Below are 27,190 nucleotides of genomic sequence, written 5' to 3'. Positions count from 1 at the left end.
CTCAATCGAACCCTCACCATAATGCTAACCCTAACCCTAAACCTAACCCTAAACCTCACCCTAATCCTAACCCTAAACCTCACCCTAACCCTCAACCTAACCCTAACCCTCATCCTCACACTGAACTTAACCCGACACTAACCCTCACCCTAAACCTAACCCTAACACTCACCCTTACCCTAACCCTCACCCTCACCTTCAGCCTAACACTAACCCTCACCCTAACCCTAAATCTAACCCTCACACTCACACTAACCCTAACCCTAATCCTAACCATAACTCTAACCCTAAACCTCCCCCTCACCCTAACCTTCACCTTAAACCTAACCCTAACATTAATCCTAAACCTAATCCTAACCCTAAACCTCATCCTCACCCTAAACCTCACACTAACCCTAACACTAATCCTCAATCTAACCCTCACCCTAACCCTAACCCTAACCCTCACCCTGAACCTAAGCCTACCCTTAAACCTCACCCTCAACCTAACCCTAACTCTAACCCTAACCATAACACTAAACCTCACCCTATCCCTAACAATAATCCTCACACTCAACTTTATGCTCAGCCTAACACTAAGCCTAACACTAACCCTAAAACTAACCCACACCAGCACTCACACCTTCACTGAAACTCGAGCCCTAACCCTAACAATAACACTAACCCTAACTCCAACCATCACCCTCACCCTAATCCTCACCCCCACCCTCACCCTCAGCCTAATCCTAAGCCTAAGCCTCACCCTAACCCTCATACTCATGCTCACCCTAACTCTAATCCTAACCCTAAACCTATCCCTAAACCTCAACCTAACCCTCACCCTCACCCTAACCCTAACACTAACCCTAAACCTAAACGTCACCCTAACCCTCCCCCTAAACTAACTCTAACCCTAAACCACACCCTCACCCTCACCCTAACCCTAACCCTAACTATAATCCTAAACTTCACCCTAAACCTAACCCTGACCCTCAACCTTAACCTCACTGTAACTCTAACCCTAACACTAACAATAACAATAACCCTAACCCTAATCCTAAACCTAAACATAACCCTCACCCTCAGCCTCACCCTCACCCCAAACTTAACACTAACCATAACACTAACAACAACCCTAACCCTAACCCTAACCCTAATCTTCACTCCCACCTCATCCTTAGCGTAACCCTAACCCTAACCCTAAACCTAACCCTCAAGGTAACCCTAACCATAACATTAACACTAACACTAATCCTAAACCTAATTTAAACACTAAACCTAAACCCAAACCTAACCCTAATCCTCAGCCTCACCCTAACCCTAATCCAAACCCTAACAATATCCCTCACCCTAACCCTAAGCCTCACCCTAACCCTAACCCTAACACTCACACTCACCCTCACCCTAACCCAAATCCTAACCCTAAACCTATCCCTAAACCTCAACCTAACCATCACCCTAGTCCTCACCCTAAACCTAATCCTAACCCTAAACCTCATACTAAAACTCACCCTAACCCTAACCCTAACCCTCACCCTAAACCTAACCCTAACCCTGACCCTCATGCTCGGCCTCAGCCTAAGCCTAGGCCTAACCCTAACCCTAACCCTCATCCTATTCCTAACCCTAACACTATCCCTAACTCTAACCCTAAACCTCACCCTCACCCTAACCCTAACTCTAACCCTAACCCTAAACCTAAACCTCATCCTAAACCTAACCCTAACTCTCACTGTAACAGTAACCCTAACCCTTACCCTAACAATAACCCTAACCCTAAACCTCACCTCAACCATTACCCTCACCCTAACCCTCACCCTCACCCTAACATTTACCCTCACCCTAACACTAACCCTAACGTAACACTAATGCTCGCACTAACTCTAACCATCACCCTAACCCTAAACCTTACCGTAACACTAACCCTATCCCTCACCCTCACCCTAGACCTCACCCTAAACCTAATCCTTATCCTCACCCTAAACCTCACACTAACCCTAACGCTAATCCTCAATCTAACCCTCACCCTCAACCTGACCCTAAACCTAACCCTCACCCTAACCCTAACCCTCACTCTTAACTTAACCCTCACCCTCAGCCTAACCCTCAACTTTACCCTTACCATCACCCCCACGCTAAAACTAACCCTAACCCTAACATTCACCCTCGCCCTAACTCTACCCCTAAACCTCACCCTCACCCTAATCCTAACTCTAACCTTAAACCAAACACTAAACCTCACCTTAACCCTAAGCCTAACCCTCACCCTCACCCTCACCGTAAACGTAACCCTAACACTAACCCTAACAATAAACCTAAACCTAACTCTAAACCTCACCCTAACCATAACCCTCACCCTAACATTAACCCTCACCTTAACACGTACCCTCACCTAACACTAACCCTAACCCAACCCTAAACCTCACACTAACCCTAACCCTCACCCTAATCCTAAACCTCACCCTAACCCTAACCCTATCTCTAACCCTCACCCTCACCCTAGCCCTCACCCTACCCCTAATTCTAACCCTCACCCTCATCCTAACCCTAACCCTCATCCTCACCCTAAAACTCACACTAACCCTAAACCTAACCCTAATGTTCAATCAAATCCTCACCCTAACCCTAACCCTAATCCTAAATCTAATGCTAACCCTCACCTTTATCTTAATCCTCACCCTCAGCCTAAACCTCAGCTTTACCCTTACCATCATACTCACCCTAACCCTAAACCTCATCCTAACCCTCACCCTAACCGTAAACCTAACCATCACCCTAACCCTAACCCTCACCCTCAACCTCATGCTCAGCCGAAACCTAAGCCTAAGCCTAACCCTTATCCATACCCACAACCTCATCTTAGCCCTCCCCCTAACAATAATGCTAACACTATCCCTCATTATAATCCTCACCCTAACGCTAACGCTAACCATCACCCTAACCCTAACACTCACACCCACCCTCACCCTCAGCATAACCCTAACCCTAAGCCTAAGCCTAACCCTAACCCTCACATACCCTATCGCTAATCCTAATCCTAACCCTAACCCTAACCCTAAACCTCAACCTAACCCTCACCCTAACCTAAACCCTAATACTAACCCTAACCCTAACACTTGACCTAATCCTCCCCCTAACCCTAAATATAATCCTAAAACTCACCCTCACCCTAACCCAAATACTAACCCTAAACCTCACCCTAACCCTAACACTCATGCTCACTGTAAACCTAACCCATGTCCTAACCCTCACCCTAACCCTAACCCTAAACCTCACCAAAACACTAATCCCAACCCTCACCCTCAACCTAGCCCTCAGCCGAACCCTAATCCTTACCCTAACCCTGACCCTAACACTAACCCTAACCCTCAACCTAATCCTAAGCCTAACCCTAACCCTCACTGTAACCCTAAACCTAACCTTCCCCCTAACCCTAAACTTAACCTGAACCCAAACTCTCACCCTAAACCTACTCCTAACTCTCACCCTAACCCTAACCTTCACCCTCACCCTCACCCTAAGCGTAAACCTAATCCTAACCCTAAACCTCACACTCACCCCAACACTTACCCTAATCCTAATCCTAACACAAAACCTTCCCCTCACCCTCACACTAATCCTCACTGTAACCCTCTCTAACACTAACCCTAACCATCACCCTAACCCTCAGCCTCACCCTAACCCTAACCATAAACCTAACCAAAAATCTCACCCTAAACCTAACCCTAAACCTCACCCTCAACCTAGCCCTCACCCTAACCCTAATCCTAACCCTAAACCTCATCCTAACCCTCACCCTAACACTAACACTAACCATCACCCTCACCCTCACCTTAAGACTAACACTAACGCTAACCCTAACCCTGAAACTAACCCTAACCCTCACCCTCACTGTAACCCTTACCCTAAGCATCACCCTAACCCTAAACTTAACCTGAACCCTAACTATCACCCTAACCCTAACCCTAACACTCACCCAAACCATAAACCTCAACCTCACCCTCACCTTCAGCCTAACACTAAGCCTAACCCTAACCCTAACCCTCACACTCACCCTAACCCTAACTCTAATCCTAGTCCTAACACTAACCCTAAACCTCACCCTTACCTTAACCCTCACCTAATGCCTAACCCTAAACCTAAACCTAAATCTTAACCTCACCCTAAACCTCACACTAACACTAACACTAATCCTCCATCTAACCCTCACCCTCAATCTCAACCTAGCCCTCACCTAACCCTAACCTTCATCCTCACCCTAAACCTCACAGTAACCCTAACACTAATCCTGAATCTAACCTTCACCCTCATCCTAAACCTAACACTAACCGTCACCCTTAAACAAACCCTCACCCTTATCATAACCCTCACCCTCAGCCTAAACCTCACCTTTACCCCTACCGTCACCCCCACACTTACCCTCACCCTACCCCTACACCTCACCCTGACCCTAACCCAACCCCTAAACCTCACCCTCACCCTAACCCTAACTCTAACCCTACCCCTAACACTAAACCTCACCCTATCCCTAACCCCAGCCCTCACCCTCAACCTCATGCTCAACCTAACCCTAAGCCTAAGCCTAAACCTTTCCCTAACCCTCACCCTCACCCTAGCCCTCACCCTAATCCTAATCCTAACCCTAAACCTCATCCTAACCCTCACCCTAACCCTAAACCTAACCATCAACCTAAACCTAATCCTCACCCCCACCCTAACCCTCATCCTAACCCTCACCCTAACCCTAACCCTAACCATCACCCTAACCCTAATCCTCACCCCCACCCTCATCCTCAGCCTAAACCTAAGCATAAGCCTAACCTTAACCCTAAACCTCACACTCACCCTCACCCTAACTCTAATCCTAACCCTAAACCTAACCCTAAACATCAACCTAAACCTCACCTTAACCTTAATCCTAACACTAACCCTAACATTAACGCTCCACCTAACCATCCAACTAACCCTAAATCTAACCCTAAACTTAACCCTCACCCTAACTCTAATGCTAACCCTAACCCTAAACCTCACCCTAAAGCAAACCCTAACGCTCACCCTCACCCTCACCCTCATCCTCACCATAACTCTAACTCTAACCCTAACAATAACACTAATCCTAACCCTGAACATAACCCTAACCCTAACCCTAATCCTAATATTCTCCCTCACCGTAACCATAATCTTAACCCTAACCCTCATCCTAATCCCTAATCCAAACCCTAACCCTAACCCTAAACTTTACCCTAACACTAACCCTGAACCTCACCCTCACCCTAGCCCTCACCCTTACCCTAACCCTAACCTTAACCCTAAACTTAAGCGAAACCTAACACTCACCCTAACCCTAACCCTAACCCTCAACTTAACCCTAACCCTCACCCTTACCATCACTCTCAGCCTAACCCTAAGCCTAAGCCTAAGCCTAAGCCTAACCCTCAAACTCACCCTAACACTTACCCTAATCCTAATCCTAAACTTAAGCCTAACCCTCACCCTCACCCCCACCCTAACCCTCACTCTAAACCTAACTCTAACACTAACCCTAAACCCAACACTCAACCTCAGCCTCACCCTTACCCTAAATCTAAACTTAAACCTCACCCTCACCCTAACCCTAACTCTAACACTAAACCTTGCCCTAACCCTAACCCTAACCCTCACCCACACTGTAATCATAAATCTAACCCTAACCCTAACAATAACCTTCAGCCTCACCGTAACCCTAATCCTAACCCTAACCCTCACCCTAAACCTAACCCTCACCCTCACCGTAACCCTAACCCTCACCCTAAACCTCACGCTAACTCTAACCCTAAACCTCACCCTAACCCTAACCCTAACTCTCACCCTCACCCTAGACGTCACCTTAACCCTGATCCTAACCCTAATCCTCATCCTAACCCTCACCCTAACCCTAACCCTAACACTCACCCTAATCTTAAGCCCAACTCAAACCCTCAACCTAACCCTAACCCTCACCCTCACTGTAACCCTAACCCTAACCTTCACCCTAACCATAAACTTAACCCAAACCCTAACTCATACCCTAACCCTACACCTAACTCTCACTCTAACCTTAAACATCACCCTCACCCTCACCCTAAGCCTAACCCTAAGCCTAACCTTAACGTGTATCCTAACACTCACACTAACCCTAACCCTTTCCGTAATCCTAATCTAACACTAAGCCTTACCCTCACCCTCACCCTAACCCTCACCGTAACGCTAACTCTAAGATTAACCCTAACCCTAACCCTAACCCTCAGTCTCACCCTAACCCTAAATCTAACCCCAAACCTCAGCCTCACCCTAATCCTAAACCTAAACCTAACCCTAAACCTCAAACTACCCCTAACCCTAACCTCACCCTCACCTTAGCCCTCACCCTAACCCTAATCCTAACGCTAACCTTCATCCTAACCCTCTCCCTAACACTAACACTAACCCTAACCCTCGACCTAACCCTAATCCTCACCCTCACTGTAACCCTTATCCTAACCCTCACCCTAACCCTAAACTTAACCCGAACCCTAACTCTCACCCTAAACCTAACCCTAAAACTCACCATAACCCTAACCCTCACCCTCACCCTCACCTTCAGCCTAACACTAAGCCTAACTCTAACCCTAAACCTCACACTTACCCTAACCCTACCCCTAATCCTAATCCTAACACTAACTATAAATCTCACCCTCACCCTAACCCTCACTTTAAACCTAACCCTAACATTAATCCTAACACTAACCCTAAGCCTAAAACTCATCCTCACACTAAACCACACACTAACCCTAGAACTAATCCTCAATCTAACCCTCACCCTCACCCTCAGCTTCAGCCTAACATTAAGCCTTACACTAACCCTAACCGTAATCCTCACATTCACCCTAACCCTAACCCTAATCCTAATCCTAGCACTAACCCTAAACCTCAGCCTCACCCTAACCCTCACCTTAAGCCTAACCCTAACATTAATCCTAACCCTAACCCTAACCCTAAAGCTCAACCTCACCCTAAACCTCACACTAACCCTAACACTAATCCTCAATCTACCCCTTACCCTCACCTTCACCTTAGCCCTCACCCTACCCTAACACTCATCCTCACCCTAAATCTCACACTAACCCTAAAACTAATCCTCAAACTAACACTCACACTCACCTTAACCCTAACCCTAACCCTCAGCCTAAACATAACCCTCACCCTTACCATAACCCTCAAACTCATCCTAAACCTCACTTTTACCCTTACCATCACCCCCACCCTAAACCTCAACCTAACCCTATCCCTCACCCTGAACCTAACCCTACCCCTAAACATCACCCTCAACCTAACCCTAACTCTAAACCTAACCCTAGCACTATACCTCACCCTATCCATAACCCTAAAACTCATCATAACCCTAACCCTCACCCTCACCCTCACTAAGCCTAATACTCACCCACAACCTCATGCTCAGCCTAAGCCTAATCCTAACCCTAACCCTCATCCTAACACTCACCCTAACCCTAACCATCAGCCTAACCTTAATCCTCACCCCCACCCTCACCCTTAGCCTAGCCCTAAACCTAACCCTAACCCTCACACTCACCCTAACACCCTAATCCTAACCCTAACACTAAGCCTTACCCTCACCCTCACCTTAACCCTCACTGTAACCCTAACTCTAACCCTAACCCTAACCCTAACGCTCACCCTCAGCCTCATCCTAAGCCTAACTCTAACCCTAAAACTCACCCTCACCCTACCCCTAACCCTAAACTTCACACTCACCCGAGCCCTCACCCTAACCCTAATCCTAACTCTAATCCTCATCCTAACCCTCAGCCTAACACTAACCCTAACCCTAACTCTCTACCTAACCCTAAACATCACCCTCACTGTAACCCTTACCCTAACCCTCAATCTAACCCTAAAGTTAACCTGAACCCTAACTCGCACCCTAACCCTAACCCTAACACTCACCCTAATCCTAACCCTCACACTCACCCTCACTTTCAGCCTAAAACTAAGCCTAAACCTAACCCTAACCCTAACCCTCACACTCACCATAACACTAACCCTAACCCTAATCCTAACACTAACCCTAAACCTCACCCTCACCCTAACCCTCAAGTTAAGCCTAACCCTAATATTAATCGTAACCCTAAACCTAACCCTAAACCTCATCCTCACCCTAAACCTCACACTAACCCTAACACTAATCCTCAATCTAACCCTCACCCTCACCCTCAGCCTAGCCCTCACCCTAACCCTAACACTCATTCTCATCCTAAACCTCATACTAACCCTAACCCTAACCCTAACCCTAAACCTAACCCTCACCCTTACCATAACCCTCACCCTCAGCCTAACCCTCACCTTTACCCTTGCCGTCACCCCCACCCTAACCCTCACCCTTACCCTACCCCTCACCCTGACCCTAACCCTACCCCTAAACCTCACCCTCAACCAAACCCCAACTCTAACCCTAACCCTAACCCTCACCCTCAACTTCATACTCAGACTAACCCTAAGCCTAACCTTAAACCTAACCCTCACACTCACCCTAACCCTTACCTTAATCCTAATTCTAACACTAAGCCTTACCCTCACCCTCACCCTAACCCTCACCATAACCCTAAATCTAACACTAACCCTAACCCTAACCCTCATCCTCACCCTAATCCTAACTCTAGCCCTAAACCTCACACTCACCCTCACCATCACCCTCACCGTAATTCTAAATCTAACCCTCACCCTAACCCTAAACCTCACCCTAACCCTAACCATAACCTTAAGCCTCACCCTCACAGTAACTCTAACCCTAACCCTAACTGTAAACCTCACCCTAACTATAAATCTAACCCTAAGCTAACCCTAACCCTCCCCCAAATTCTATATCTGAACCAAAACTTCACCCTCACTGTGACCCTAACTCTAAACCTAACCGTAACCCTCCCCCTAACCCTATATCTAACCCTAAACCTCACACTGACCCTAACCCTAACCCTAACCCTAATCCTCACCTGCACCCTCACCTTCACTGTAACTCGAACCCTACCCCTAACAATACCACTAAACCTAACCTTAACCATCACCCTAACCCTAATCCTCACCCCCACCTTCACCCTCAGCCTAACCATAAGCCTAAGCCTAAGCCTCACCCTTACCATCATACTTATGCTCACCCTAAACCTAATACTAACCCTAACCCTATCCCTAAACCTCAGCCTAACCCTCACCCACACCCTAACCCTAACACTAACCCTTACCCTAAACCTCACCCTAACCCTCCCCCTAACTCTAACCATAAACCTCACCCGAACCCTAACCCGAATCCTAACCCTAACCCTAAACCTCACCCTAAACCTAACCCTCACCCTCAACATCAACCTCACTGTAACTCTAAACCTAACCCTAACAATAACACTATCCCTAACCCTAATCCTAACCCTAAACATAACCGTCACCCTGAGCCTCACCCTCACTGCAAACTTAACCCTAACCATAACACTAAAAATAACCCTAACCCTAAACCTAAACCTAATCCTCACACCCACCCTCACCTTCAGCCTAACCCTAACCCTAACCCTAACATTAACCCTCAAGGTAACCCTAACCCTAACCCTAAACCTCACACTCAACCAAACCGTAAACCAAATCCTAAAACTATACCTATCCCTAAACCTCACTCTAAACCTCACCCTAGTCCTCACCCTAAACCTACTCCTAACCCTAAACTTCATCCTAAATCTCACACTAACCCTAACCATAACCCTCACCCTAACCCTAACCCTCACCCTCATGCTCTGCCTCAGCCTAAGCCTAAGCCTAAGCCTAACCCTAACACAATCCCTAACTCTAACCCTAAACCTCATCCTCAACCTAACCCTAACTCTGATCCTAACCCTAAACCTAAACCTCATCCTAAACCTAACCCTAACCCTAACCCTCACCCTCAGTGTAACATTAACGCTAACACTAACAATAAACCTAACCTTAACCGTAAACCTCACCCTAACCATAACCCTCACCCTAACCCTCACCCTCACCCTAACATTTACCCTCACCCTAACACTAACCCTAACGTTAACACTAATGCTCACACTAACACTAACCATCACCCTAAACCTAAACCTCACCCTAACACTAACCCTGACCCTCACCTTGACCCTAGCCCTCACCCTAACCCTAATCCTCATCCTCACCCTAAACCTCACACTCTCCCTAACACTAATCCTCAATCTAACCCTCACTCTCACCCTAAAACTAAAACTAATCCTCAAACTAACCTTAAACCTCACCCTTACTGTAACCCTAATCCTCAGCCTGACCCTCACCTTTACATTTACGATCACCCCCACCCTAACCCTCACCCTAACCCTAAACCTCACCCTAAGCCTAACTCTACCCCTAAACCTCACCCTCACCCTAACCCTCACCCTAACGATAACACTAAACCTCTCCCCAAACCTAACCCTAACCCACACCCTCACCCTAACCGTAAATGTAACACTAACCCTAACACTAACAATAACGCGAACCCTAACCCTAAAACTCACCCTAACCATAACCCTCACCCTAACATTAAACCTCACCCTAACACTTACCCTCACCCTCACACTAACCCTAACCCTAACGCTAACCTTCACACTAACCCTAACCATCACCCTAATACTAAACCTCACCCTAAACCTAACCCTAACTCTTACCCTCACCCTCAACCTAGCCCTCACACTAACCCTAATTCTAACCCTCACCCTCAACCTAACCCTAACCCTCATCCTCACCATAAACCTCACACTAACCCTAACCCTAACCCTAATGCTCAATCAAACCCTCACACTAACACTAACCCTAAACCTAAACTTAACCTAATCCGAACCCGCACCCTTATCTTAATCCTCAACCTCACCCTAAACCTCAACTTCACCCTTACCATAATCCTCACCCTAACCCTAAACCTCATCATAATCCTCACCCTAACCATAAACCTAACCATCACCATAATCCTAACCCTCACCCTCAACCTCATGCTCAGCTTAAACCTAAGCCTAAGCCTAACCCTTACGCTTACCCTCACCCTCACCCTAGCCATCACCCTAACAATAATCCTACCCCATCCCTCATACTAACCCTCACCCTAACCCTAAACCTAACCTTCATCCTAACCCTAATCTTAACTCTCACCCTCACCCCAGCCCTCACCCAAACCCTAATCCTAACCCTAATCCTCATCCTAACCCTCACCCTAACACTAACCCTAACACTCACCCTAATCCTAAGCCTAACCCTAACCCTCAACCTAACCCTAAAACCCACTCTCACTGTAAACCTAACCCTAACCCTCAACCTAACCCTAAATTTAATCCGAACCCTAACTCTCACTCTAAACCTACTGCTAACTCTCACCCTAACCCTAACCCTCACCCTCACCTTCACACTAAGCCTAACCCTAAGACTAAACCTAAACCCTAACCCTAACCCTCACACTCACCCTAACACTTACCCTAATCCTAATCCTAACACTAAGCCTTCCCCTCACCCTCACCCCAACCCTCACCATAAACCTAACTCTAACACTAACCCTAACCGTTACCCTCACCCTCAGCCTCACCCTAACCCTAACTCTAACCTTAAACCTCACACTCACCCTAACCCTAACCCTAAACCTAACCCTAAACCTCACCCTAACCCTAACCCTAAACCTCACCCTCACCCTAGCCCTCACCTTAACCCTAATCCTAACCCTAACCCTCATCCTAATCCTCACCCTAACACTAACACTAACCCTAACCCTCAACCTAACCAAAACCCGCACTCTCACTGTAACCCTTCCCCTAACCCTCACCCTAACCCTAAACTTAACCCGAACCCTAACTCTCACCTTAACACTAACAATAACACTAACCCTAACCCTAAACCACACCCTCACCCTCACCTTCAGCCTAACACTAAGCCTAACCCTAAACCTAAACCTCACCCTCACCCTAACCCTCACCTGAAGTCTAACCCAAACATTAATCCTAACCCTAACCCTAACCCTAAAACTCATCCTCACCCTAAAGCTCACACTAAACCTAACACTAATCCTCAATCTAACCATCACGCTCATCCTCACCCTAGCCCTCACCCTAACCCTAGCCCTCACCGTACCCTAATCATCCTAACCCTCACCCTAACACTAACACTAACCCTCACCCTAATCCTAAGCCTAACCCTAACCCTCAACCTAGCTGTAACCTTCACCCTTACTGTAACTCTAACCCTAACGCTCACCCTAACCCAAAATTTGATCTGAACCCTAACTCTCACCCTAACACTACCCCTAACTCTCACCCTAAGCCTAACCCTAACCCTCACATTCACCCTAACACTTACCCAAATCCTAAACCTAACGCTCACCCTAACCCTAACCCTCAACCTCACCCTAACCTTCACCCTAACACTAAGCCTGAGCCTAACTCTAACCCTAAGCCTCACACTCACCCTAAACCTTACCCTAATCCTAATCCTAAACCTAAGCCTAACACTCAACCTCACCCTCACATTCATCCTAACCCTCACCCTAACCTTAACTCTAACACTAACCCTACACCCAACCCTCAACCTCAGCCTCACTCTTACCCTAACTCTAAACCTAAACCTCACCCTCACTCTAACCCTAACTCTAACCTTAATACTAACACTAAACCTCACCCTAACCCTAACCCTAAACCTCACCCTCACCATAACCATAACCCTAAACCTAACCCTAATAATAAACCTCACCCTCATTTTAAACCTAACCCTAACCCAAATCCTAATCCTAACACTAACCCTAAACCTCACCCTCACCCTAACCCTCACCTTAAGATTAACCCTAACATTAATCCTAACCCCAAACCTAACCCTAAACCTCATCCTCACCCTAAACCTCACACTAACCCTTACACTAATCCTCAATCTAACCCTCACCCTCAATCTCACCCTAGCCCTCACACTAACCCTAACACTTATCCTCACCCTAAAACTCAAACTAACCCTAACACTAATCCTCAATCTAACCCTCACCCTCACCCTCACCTAACACTAACCCACACCCAAAACCTAACCCTCACCCTTACCATAACACTCACCCTCAACCTAACCCTCACCTTAACCCTTACCTTCACCCCCACGCTAACCCTCACCCTAACCCTACCTCTCACCCTGAACCTAACCCTAACCCTAAACCACACCCTCATCCTAAACCTAACTCTAACCCTAACCCTAACACTAAACCTCACCCTACCCCTAACCCTAACCCTCACCCTCAACCTCATGCTCAGCCTAACCCTAAGCCTAAGATTAAACCTTACCCTTAATCTCACCTTCACCCTAGCCCTCACCCTAACCCTAATCCTAAAGCTAACCCTCATACTAACCCTCACCCTAACCCTAACCCTAACCATCACCCCAACCCTAATCCTCAGCCCCAACATCACCATCAGCCTAACCCAAAGTCTAAGCCTAAACCTAACCCTAACCCACACACTCACCCTCACCCTCACCCTAATCCTAACCCTAACCTAACCCTAATCCTAAACCTCAAACTAAACCTCAACTTAACCTTAACCCTAATACTAAACCTAACATTAACGCTCGACCTAACCCTCCAAATAACCCTAAATCTAAACCTAAACCTTACCCTCACCCTAAATCTAATCCTAAACCTAACCCTAAACCTCACAATAACCCTAAACCTAACCCTCACCCTCACCATAACTTTAAACCTAACACTAACAAAACACTAACCCTAAACCTAACCCTAACCCTAACCCTAATCTTAACACTCACCCTCACTCTAACCATAATCTTAACCCTAACCCTCATCCTAACCCTAAACCAAACCCTAACCCTAACCCTAAACCTTACCCTAACACTAACCGTAAACCTCACCCTCACTCTAGCCCTCACCCTAACCCTAATCCTAACCATTACCCTCACCCTACCCCTAAACTTAACTGAACCCTAACTTTCAACCTAACCCTAAACCTAACCCTCACCTTAACCTTAACCCTCAACCTCAACCTCACTCTCAGCCTAAACCTAAGCCTAAGCCTAAACCTAACCCTAACCCTAAACCTCACCTTCACCCTAACCCTCACCTTAAGCCTAACCCTAACATTAATCGTAACCCTAACCCTAACCCTAAACCTCATCCTCACCCTCAAACTCACACTAACCCTAACACTAATCCTCAATCTAACCCTCACCCTCAACCTCACCCTAGCAATCACCCTAACCCTAACCTCATCCTCACCCTAAACCTCACACTAAACCTAACACTAATCCTCAATCTAACCCTCACCCTCACCCTAACCCTAACCCTAACCCTCACCCTAAGCCTAACTCTCACCCTTACCATAACCCTCACCCTCAGCCTAACCCTCACTTTACCCTCACCGTCAACCCTACCCTAACACTCACCCTAAACCTAACTCTCACCCTTACCATAACCATCACCCTCAGCCTAACCCTCACCTTTACCCTTACCGTCAACCCTACCCTAACACTCACCCTAACCCTACCCCTCACACTGACCTTAAACCTACCCCTAAACCTCACCCTCACCCTAATCCTAACCCTAACCATAACCCTAATATTAAACCTCACCCTATCCCTAACCCTAAGACTCACCCTAACACTTACCCTAATCCTAATCTTAACCCTAAGCCTAACCCTCACTCTCACCCTCACCCTCACCCTAACCCTCACCCTAACCCTAATTCCAACACTAACCCTAAACCCAACCCTCAACCTCAGCTTCACCATTACCCTAACTCTAAACCTAAACCTCACCCTCAGCCTAAGCCTAACGCTAACCCTAACCCTAACACTAAACCTCACCCTAAACCTAACCCTAACCTTCACCCTCACCATAAACATAACCCTACCCCAACCCTAACAATAACACACACCCTCACTGTAGCCCTAAACGTAACCCTAACCCTCACCCTAAACCTAACTCTCACCCTCACCGTAACCCTAACACTCATCCTAACCCTAACCCTAACCCTAACCCTAAACCTCACCCTAACCCTAACCCTAACTCTCACCCTCACCCTAGCCCTCACCCTAACCCTAATATTAACCCTAATCCTCATCCTAACCCTCACCCTAACCCTAACCCTAACACTCACACTAATCCTAAGCCTAACCCTAACCCTCAACCTAACCTAACCCTAACCCTCACTGTAACCCTAACCCTAACCCTAAACTTAACCCGAACTCTAAATCTCACCCTAACCCTACCCCTAACTCTCACCCTAACCCTAACCATCACCCTCACCCTCACAGTAACCCTGACCCTAAGCCTAACCCTAAACCTAATCCTAACCCTCAAACTCACCCTAAACCTTTCCCTATATCTAATCCTAACACTAAGCCTTACCCTCAGCCTCACCCTAACACTCACCGTAACGCTAAATCCAAGATTAACCCTAACCCTAACCCTCATCCTCAGCCTCACCCTAACGCTAACACTAAACCTCTGCTTCATCCTAAACCTAATCCTAACCCTACCCCTACCCCTAAACCTCACCCTCACTCTAACTCTAAACCTCACACTTACCCTAGCCCTCACCCTCACCCTAATCCTAACCCTCAAACTCACCCTAACCCTATACTTAACGGAACCTTAATTCTCACCCTAACCCTAACCCTAACCGTCACCCAAACCCTAACCCTCAACCTCATCCTCACTCTCAACCTAACCCTAAGCCTAAGCCTTACCCTAACCCTAACCTTCACACTCATCCGAAACCTTACACTAATCCTAATCCTAACCCTTAGACTAAACCTCACCCTCACCCTAACCCTCACCATAACCCTAACTCTAGCATTTACCCTAAACCTAACCCTCAACCTTACCCTAACTCTAACCCTAACCCTAACACTAAACCTCACCCTAACCCTAACCCTATCCCTCACCCTCACACTAACCGTAACCCTAACCCTAACAATAACCCTAACCCTAACCCTCACCCTAACCATAACCTTCACCCTAACATTAACCCTCACCCTAACACTTACCCTCACCCTATCACTAACGCTAACCCTCACACTAAATCTCACACTAACCCTAACCCTCAACGTAATCCTAAACCTCACCCTAATCCTAACCTTAACTCTAACCCTCACCCTCACCCTAGCCCTCACCCTAAACCTAATTCTAACCTTCACCCTCACACTTATCTTAACCCTCAACCTCAGCCTAAACCTCACCATTACCCGTACCATCATCCTCACCCTGTCACCCTAACCCTAAACCTCATCCTAACCCTCAACCTAAACTTAAACCTCACCATCACCCTAACCCTAACCCTCACCGTCAACCTCATGCTCAGCCTAACCCTAAGCCTAAGCCTAAGGCTCACTCTAACTCTCACCCTCACCCTAGCACTCACCCTAACCCCAATCCTAACCCGATCCCTCATCCTAACCCTAAACATAATAGAACCTTAACTCTCATCCTAACACTAACCCTAACATTCACCGTAACCTTAACCCTCACCCTCACCCTCACTCTCAGCCCAAACCTAAGCCTAAACCTAACCCTAACCATAAACATCACACTCACCCTAACCCTTGCCCTAATCCGAATCGTAACCCTAAGCCTAAGCCTAACCCTCACCCTCAAAATCACCCTAATCCTAACCCTCACCCTAACCTTAACTCAAACACTAACCCTAAACCTAACCCTCAAACTCCGCCACACCCTTACCCTAACTTTAAACCTAAACCTCACCCTTGCCCTAACTCTAACCCTAACCCTAAACCTAAACATTACCCTAACCCTAACACTAAACCTCACCCTCAACCTAGCACTCACCCTAACACTAATCCTAACACTAACCCTCATCCTAACCCTCCCCATAACCCTAATCCTAAACCTCACCCTCAACCTAACCCTAACCCTAAACTTAACCCTAACCCTAACACTAACAATAACCCTAACCCTAACCCTCAACGTAACCCTCACCCTAACCCTAACTCTAACTCTAAACCTCACCCTCACCCTAACCCTAACTCTAACCCTAACCCAAAACCTAAACCTGACCATAACCCTAAACCCTAACGCTCACCCTTACTCTCTACGTTACCTTGACCCAAAACCCAACACAAACAATAACCCTAACCCTAATCCTAACCCTCACCCTAACCAAAACCCTCACCGTAACCCATACCCTAACCCAAACACTAACCCTCACAGTAACCCTAACACTAACCTCACCCTATCCCTAACTCTAACCCTAACCCTAACACTAAAAACCTCAACCTAACCCTAACCCCAACCCTCACCCTCACCCTCACCATAACGGTAACCCTAAAAATAACCCTAACCCTAACCCTAATCCTAACCCTCACCCTCACCCTAACCCTAAACCTAACACTAACACTCACCCTAACCCTAACCCTCACCCTTACCGTAACCCTAACCCACATCCTAACACTTACCCTAACCCTAACCCTAAACCTCACCCTAACCGAAACCCTACCCCTAACACTCAACCTAACCCTAACCCTCACACTCAACGTAAACCTAACCCTAACCCTCACCCTAACTCGAAACATAACCTGAACCCTAACTCTCACCCTAACCCTCACCCTCACGCTCACGCTCAATGTAACACTAAGCCTAATGCTAACCGTAACCTTAACCCTCACACTCACCCTAACCCTTACCCCAATCTTAATCCGAACCCTAAGGGTTACCCTCACCCTCACCCTAACCCTAACCTTAACCCTAAACCTCACCCTGACTTAACCCTAAACATCACCCTCACCCTAGCCATTACCCTAACCCTAATCCTAACACTAACCGTCATCCTAACCCTCTCCATAACCCTAACCCTAACCCAAACAATAACCCTAAACCTCAAGCTCACCCTTATCCCAAACCTAAGCCTAACCCTAAGCCTAAACCTAAACCTAACCACAACCCTCACACTCATTCTGCACCCTCACACTCACCATAACTCTAAACCTAACCCTAACCCTAACCCTAAATCACACCCTTACCCTATACCTAACCCTAACGTTAACCCTCATCCTCCCCCTAACCCTAACACTAAACCTAACCCTAACCCTCACCCTAACCATCACCCTAACCCTATATCTAACCCTAAACCTCACCCTAAACCTCATCCCAACCCTAATCCTAACCCTAAACCCCACCCTAACATTAACCCTAAACCTCAACCGCACCCTCACCCTCACCGTAACTCTAACCCTAACCCTAAAAATATCACTGCACCTAACCCTAACCATCACCCTAACCCAAATCCTCAACCCACCCTCACCCTCAGCCTATCCCTAAGCCTAAGCCTAAACTTTACCCTAACCCTCAAACTCATGCTCACCCTAACCCTAATCCTAAACCTAACCCTATCCCTAAACCTCAAACTAACCCTCACACTCACCCTAACCCTAACACTAACCCTAAACCTAAACCTCACACTAACACTCCCACTAACCCTAACTCTAAACCTAAAGCTCAACCTCACCATAAACCTAACCCTAAACCTTACTCTAAACCTCACCCTAACCCTAACCCAAACCCTCACCCTCAACCTCACCGTAATTCTAACCCTAACCCTAACAATAAAACTAACCCTAACGCTAACCCTAACCCTAAACATAACCCTCACCCTCAGCCTCACCCTCACTGCAAACTTCACCCTAACCATAAAACTAAAAATAAAGCTAACCCTAACCCTAATCCTAATCCTCAATCCCACATGCACCCTCAGCCTAAACCTAACCCTAACCCTAACCCTAACCCTCACCATAACCCTAACCCTAACCCTAACCCTAAGACTAACCCTAACCCTAATCCTAAGCCTCACCCTAACCGTAACCCTAAACCTCACCCTCAACCTAGCCCTCACCCTAACCCTAATCCTAACCCTAACCCTCATCCTAACCCTCCCCATAACCCTAAACCTAACACTCACCCTCAACCTAACCCTCACCCTAACCCTAACCCTAACACTAACCCTAATCCTAACCCTCAAACTAAACATCAACCTAAGCCTAACTCTTAACCTAAACCTCACCCTCAACCTAACCCTAACATTAAACCTTACCCAAACCCTAAACCTCACTTTAATCCTAAACCCTAACCCTCACCCTTACCCCCACCGTAACTGTAACCCTAAACATAACCCTAACAATAACCATAACCCTAATCCTAACCCTCACCCTTACAACAACCCTCACCGTAACCCATACCCTAACCCAAACACTAACCCTCACACTAACCCTAACCCTAACCTCACCCTAACCCTAACTCTAACCTTAACCCTAACACTAAAAACCTCAACCTACCCCTAACCCTAATGCTCACCCTCAACCTCACCATAACTGTAACCCTAACAATAACCCTAACCCTAATCCTAACCCTCACAGTCACCCTAACCCTAAACCGAAACTTAACCCTCACCCTAACCTAACCCTCACACTTACTGTAAACCTAACCCTCATGCTAACCCTAACCCTAACCAAAACCCTCACCGTAACCCATACCCTAACCCAAACACTAACACTCACACTAACCCTAACCCTAACCTCACCCTAACCCTAACTCTCACCCTAACCCTAACATTAAAAACCTCAACGTAACCCTAACCCTCACCCTCACCCTCACCATAACCATAACCCTAACAATAACCCTAACCCTAACCCTAATCCTAACACTCACCCTCATCCTAACCTTAAAACTAACTCTAACCCTCACCCTTACCGTAACCCTTACCCTCATCCTAACCCTCACTCTAACTCTACCCCTAAACCTAAACCTCACCCTAACACTAACCCTAACACTCACCCTCAACCTAGCCCTCAACCTAACCCTAATCATAAACGTAATCCTCATCCTAACCCTCACCCTAACCCTAACCCTAAACCTCACCCGAAGCCTAAACCTAACCCTAACGCTCAACCTAAGTCTAACCCTCACACTCAACGTAAACCTAACCCTAACCCTCAACTTAACCCTAAACTTAATCTGAGCCCTAACTCTCACCATAACCCTAACCGTTACCCTCACCCTCAGTGTAACCCTAAGCCTAACCCTAACCCTAACCCTAACATTCACACTCACCCTAACCGTTACCCTAATGCTAATTCTAAACCTAACCTTCACCCTCAGCCTCACCCTAACCCTAACCCTAACCCTAAACCTCACCCTAACCTCACCCTAAACCTCACCCACACCCTAGCCATTACACTAACCCTAATCCTAACACTAACCCTCATCCTAACCCTCCCCATAAACTTAACCCTAAACCTCACCCTCACCCTAGCCCTCACCCTAACCCTAATCCTAACCCTAATACTCATCCTAACCCTCAGACTAACCCTAACCTTAACTCTCACCCTCACCCTCACACTACCCATAACCCTAACCCTCAACCTAACCCTAACCCTCACCCTCACTGTAACCATTACCCTAACCATCACCCTAACCCTAAACTTAACCCGAACCCTAACTCTCACCCTAACCCTGACCCTCACCCTCACCCTCAGCCTAAACCTAAGCCTAACCCTATCCTTAACCCTAACCCTCATCCTATCCCTCACCCTAACCCTAAACCTAATCCTAATCCTAACCCTAACCCTAAACCTCACCATCACCCTAACCCTCAACTTAAGCCTAACACTAACATTAATCCTAAACCTAACCCTAACCCTATACCTCAGCCTAAACCCTAAACCTCACACTAACCCTCACACTAATCCTCAACCGAAACCTCACCCTAACCTTAATCCTAACACTAACCCTAACATTAACACTCGACCTAACCCTACAACTACCCCTAAATCTAAACCTAAACTGCCCCCTCATCCTAACACTAATCCTAAACCTAACCCTAAACCTAACTCTAACCCTAAACCTCACCCTCAACCTCACCCTCACCCTCACCATAACTCTAACCCTAACCCTAACAATAACACTAATCCTAACCCTAAAGCGAACCCTAACCCTAAACCTAAATCTAACACACACCCTCACCCTAACCATAATATTAACCCTAACCCTCAACCTAACCCTAACCCTCACCCTCACAGTAACCCTAACCCTCCCCTAACCCTAACCCAAATCCTAAACCTAACCCTAAACCTTATCCTAACACTAACCCTAACCCTCACCCTCACCCTAGCCCTCATTCTAACCCTAATCCTAACCCTAACCCTCACCCTACCCCTAAACATAATCGAACCCTAACTCTCACCCTAACCCTAACCCTAACTTTCACCCTAACCCTAACCCTCACCCTCACCCTCACTCTCAGCTTAACCCTAAGCCTAAGCCTAACCCTAACCCTAACGATCACACTGACCCTAACTCTTACCCTAATCCGAATCCTAAACCTAAGCCTAATCCTCACCCTCATCCTCATCCTAATCCTAACCCTCACCCTAAAACTAACTCTAACACTAACCCTAACCCTCAACCTCAGCCTCACCCTTAACCTAACTCCAAACCTAAAACTCACCCTTACCGTAACCTAACCCTAAACCTAAACCTAACCCTAACCCTAACACTAAACCTCACCCTCAACCTAGCACTCACCCTAACCCTAATCCTAACCCTAACCCTCATCCTAAACCTTCCCATAACCCTAACCCTAAACCTCACCCTCAACCTAACTCTCACCCTAACCCTAACTCTAACCCTAACACTAACCCTAACCCAAGCCCTCAACCTAACCCTCACCCTAACCCTAACTCTAACTCTAAAACTCAACCTCACCCTAACCCTAACTATAACCCTAACCCAAAACCTAAAACTCACCCTAACCCTAAACCCTAATGCTCACCCTTACCCTCAACGTTACCTTAACCCAAAACGTAACCCAAATAAAAACCCTAACCCTAATCCTAACCCTCAGGCTAACCACAGCCCTCACCGTAACCCATAGACTAACCCAAACACTAAACCTCACAGTAACACTAACCCTACCCTCACCCTAACCCTAACTCTAACCCTAACCCTAACACTAAAAACCTCAACTTAACCCTAACCCTAACCCTCACCCTCACCTAAATGTAACCCTAAAAATAACCCTAACCCTAACCCAAATCCTAACCCTCACCCTCACCCTAACCCTAAACCTAACCCTAACCCTCACCCTCACTCTAACCCTAACCCTCACCCTTACCGTAACCCTAACCCTCATCCTAACCCTCAAACTAAACGTAACCCTAACCAACCCTAAACCTGACCCTAACACTAACCCTAACCCTCACCCTCACACTAGCCCTCACCCTAACCCTAATCCTAACCCTAATCCTTATCCTAACCCTCACCCTAACCTTAACCATAACCATTACCCTAACCCTAAACCTAAATCTAAACTTCAACCTAACCCTAACCCTCACCTTTACCTTAACCCTTAACCTCATCCTAACCCTCACCCTAACTCTAAGCCTAATCCTCATCCTAACCCTCACCCTAACCCTAACCCTAAACCTCACCCTAACCCTATCCCTCAACCTAACTCTAACCCTCACACTCAACGTAAACCTAACCCTAACCCTCAACCTAACCCTAAACTTAACCTGAACCCTAACTCTCATCCTAAACCTAAACCTCACCCTCACCCTCAGTGTAACCCTAAGCTTAAGCCTAACCCTTACCCTAACACTCACAGTCACCATAACCCTTACACTAATCATAATCCTAACCCTAACCCTAACCCTCACCCTCAGCCTCACCTTAACCCTAACTCTAACCCTAAACCTTAACCTCACCTTAATCCTAACCCGAACCCGAACCCTAAACCTCACCCTAACCTAACCCTAAACCTCACCGTCAAACTAGCTATCACCCTAACCCTAGTCCAAACATTAACCCTCATCCTAACCCTCCACATAACCCTAACTCTAACAGTCACCCTAACCCTAAACCTCACCCTCACCCTTAGCCTAACCCTATGCCTAACCGTAAGCCTCACCCTAAACCTAACCCTAAACCTCACACTCATCTGCACTCTCAACCTCACCGTAATTCTAACCCTAACCCTAACCTAAACCCTAAACCTCACACCTACCCTAACCCTAACCCTAACCCGAACCCTAACCCTCATCCTTACCCTAACCCTAACACTAAACCTAACCCTAAACCTCACCTGAACCCTCCCCCTAACAATAACCCTAACAGTCACCCTAACCCTAATCCTCACCCCCACACTCACCATCAGCCTAACCATAAGCCTAAGCCAAACCCTCACCCTAACCCTCACACTCCCCCTCACCCTAACCATAATCCTAAATCTAACCCTATCCCTAAACCTCAAACTAACCCTCAACCTCACCCTAACCCTAACACTAACCCTAACCCTAAACCTCACCCTAACCCTCCCCCTAACCCTAACTCTAACCCTAAATATCACCCTCACCCTAACCCTAACCAAAACCCTAAACCTAAACCTCACCCTAACCCTAACCTCACCCTCACCCTCAAACTCACCGTAACTGTAACCCTAACCCTAACAATAACACTAACCCTAACCCTAATGCTAACTCTAAACATAACCCTCACTTTCAGCCTCACTATCACTGCAAAATTAACCCTAAATATAACACTAAAAATTACCCTAACCCTAAGCCTAACCTAACTCTAAATCTAATCCTAACCCCCACCCTCAGCCTCAGCCTAACCCTAAGCCTAACCCTAACCCTAAACCTAACCATAATCCTCAGCCTCAGCCTCAACCTAACCCAAACCCTAAACCTAACACTCACCCTAACTCTAAGCCTAACCCTAACCCAAACCCTCACACTCACCCTCAAACTAACCCTAATCCTAAACCTAACCCAATCCCTAACCCTAACCCTCACCGTAACCCTCACCCTAGCGCTTACCCTAACCCTAAACCTAACCCTCACCCTCAACCTAGCCCTCAACCTAACCCTAAACCTCACCCTCACCTTAACCCTTACCCTAACCCTCACTCTAACCCTAAACTTAACCCAAACCCTAACTCTCACCCTAACCCTAACCCTAACACTCACCCTAACCCTAACCATCAACCTTACCATAACCCTCACCCTCAGCCTAACCCTCAAGTTTGCCCTTACCGTCACCCCTACCCTAACCCTCACCATAACCCTCACACTCACCCTAACCCTCACCCTAAAACTAACTCTACCCCTAAACCTCACCCTCACCCAAACCATAACTCTAACCCTAACCCTAACACTAAACCTCACCCTAACCATAACCCTACCCCTCAGGATAACCCTAACCCTCAACCTCACACAAACCCTCGGCCTAAACCTAAGGCTAACCCTAACCCTAACCATAAGCCTCACACTCTCCGTCACCGAACCCTAATCCTAATCCTAACCCTAAACCTAACTCGAACCCGAATCTACAGCCTCACCCTAACCCTAATTCTAACCCTAAACCTCACACTGACCCTAACCCTAATCCTAAAACTTACCCTCACCATAACGGAAACCCTAAACCTAACCCTTAACTTAACCCTAACCCTAACCCTATCCCTAACCCTAACTCTCACCCTAACCCTAACCCTAACACTAATCCTAACCCTAAACCTCACCCTAACCCTCACCCTAACTCTAACACTAATTGTACACCTCACCATCATCCTAACCATCACTCTAACCCTAACCCAAACCATAAACCTTACCCTAACCCTAACCCTAAAGGTCACCCTCAACCTCACCGTAACCAAAACCCTAAACCTAACCCTAACAATAACCCTAACCCTAATCCTAACCCTCCCCCTAACCATAACCCTCATCCTAACCCAAACCCTCACTGTAAAACTTACCCTCACCCTAACACTAACCCTAACCGTAAAACTAACTCTCACACTAACCACAACCATAACCCTAACCCTAAACCTCAAACTAACCCTCACCCTCAGCCTAACTCTAACACTAACCCTATCCCTAACCCTCACCCTAACCCTCCTCATAACACAATATCTAACCCTAAACCTCAACCTCACACTAACCCTAACCCTAACCCTAAACCATACCCTAACCCTAACCCTACTCCACACCCCCACCCTCACCCTCACCTTAACTCTAACCCTAACCTTAACAGTAACATTAACCCTAACCCAAACCATCACCCTAACCCTAATCCTCACCCCCACCTTCGCCCTCAGCCTAAACCTAGGCCTAAGCCTCACCCTCACCCTAACTGTCACACTCACCCTCACCCTACCCCTAATACTAAATCTAACCCTATCCCTAAACCTCAACCTAACCCTCCCCCTCCCAGTAACCCTAACACTAACCCTAACCCTAAACCTCACCCTAAATCTCACCCTAACCCTAACCCTCACCCTCACCCTCAATCTCACCATAACTCTAAACCTAACCCTAAACCTAACACTAACCCTAACCCTAACCTTAACCATAACCATAACCCTCACCTTCAGAATCACCCTCAGCTCCAACTTAACCCTAAACATAACACAAACAATAACCCTAATACTAAACCTAACCCTAATCCTCAACCCCAACCTCACCCTCAGCCGAATCCTAAGCCTAACCCTAAGCCTAAACCTAACCCTAAACCTAACTGTAACCCTAACCCTAACCGTAACCCTAACCCTAAACCTAACGATAAACCTAACCCTAATCCTCAGCCTCACCCTCACCCTAACCAAATCCCTAACCCTAACCCTCACCCTAACCCTAAGCCTAACCATAACCCTGACCCTCACACTCACCCTCAACCTAACCCTAACCCTAAACCTAACCATATCCCTAAACTTAAACTTCACCCTAACCCTCACCCTAACACTAATCCTAACCCTAAACCTCATCCTAACCCTCACCCTAACCGTAATCCTAAACCTCACCCTAACCCTAAACCTAACCCTCACCCTCATGCTTGGCCTAAGCCTAAGGCTAAGCCTAAATCTAACCCAAACATTCAACATAACGCTAACCCTAGCTCTAACCCTAAACCTCACTCTCACACTAACCCTAACTCTAACCCTTACCCTAAAACTAAACCTCATCCTAACACTAATCCTAAACCTCACCCTCACCCTCACTGTAATCCTAACCCTAACCCTAACCCTAACAATAACCCTAACACTAACCCTAATCATCAACCTAACCCTAACCCTCACCCTAACCCTAACCCTCACTCTAATACTTACCCTCACCCTAACACTAACACTAATCCTAACACTAACCCTCACACTAACCCTAACCATCACCCTAACCCTAAAGCTCACCCTAAACCTAAACCTAACCCTCACCTTCACCCTAGCCCTCACAATAACCCTAATCCTAATCCTCACCCTAAACCTCACACTGACCCTAACACTAATCCTCAAGCTAAACCTCATCCACACCCTTCCCCAACCCTAACCCTCCCTCTAACCCTAACCCTCAACCCACTGTAACCCTCACCCTCAGCCTAAACCTCACATTTACCCTTACCATCACCCCCACGCTAAACCTTACCCTAAACCTAACCCTCACCCTAATCCTCACCCTAACCCTAATTCCACCCCAAAACCTCACGCTCACCCTAACCCTAACCCTAACCCTATCCCTCATCCTCACCCTAAACCTCACACTAACGCTAACCCTAAACCTCAATTTAACTCTCACCCTAACCCTAATCCTAACCCTTACCCTAACCCTAAACCTAACCCTAACATTCACCATTATCTTAATCCTCATACTCAGCCTAAACCTCACCTTTACCCTTACTATCATCCTCACCGTAAACCTCCCCCTAACTCTAAACCTCATCGTAACACTCACCCTAAACTTAAACCTAACCCTCACCCTAACCCTAACCCTCAACCTCAACCTCACCCTCAGCCTAACCCTAAGCCTAAGTCTAAACCTTACCATAATCGTCACCCTCACCCTAGCCCTCACTCTAACCCTAATCCAAACCCTAACCCTCATCCTAACCCTCACCCTAAACCTAATCCTAACCCTCACCATCACCCTCACCCTAACCCTCATCCTAACCCTAAGCCTCAACCTAATCCTAACCCTCACCCTCACAGTAACTCTTTCCCTGACACGCACCCTAACCCTAAACTTAACCCAAAACCTAACTCTCACCCTAAACTTAACCTTAACCCTCACCCTAACCCTAACGCTAAACGTCATCCTCACCCTAGCACTCACCCTAACCATAATCCTAAACCTAACCCTCATCCTAACCATCCTCCTAACCCTAAACCTA

The sequence above is a fragment of the Dipodomys merriami genome, unplaced genomic scaffold (genome assembly GCF_024711535.1).
Source record: "Dipodomys merriami isolate MVZ:Mamm:240054 unplaced genomic scaffold, mDipMer1.0.p SCAF_23, whole genome shotgun sequence".
Lineage (NCBI taxonomy): Eukaryota > Metazoa > Chordata > Mammalia > Rodentia > Heteromyidae > Dipodomys > Dipodomys merriami.
This window is presented reverse-complemented; position numbering follows the sequence as displayed.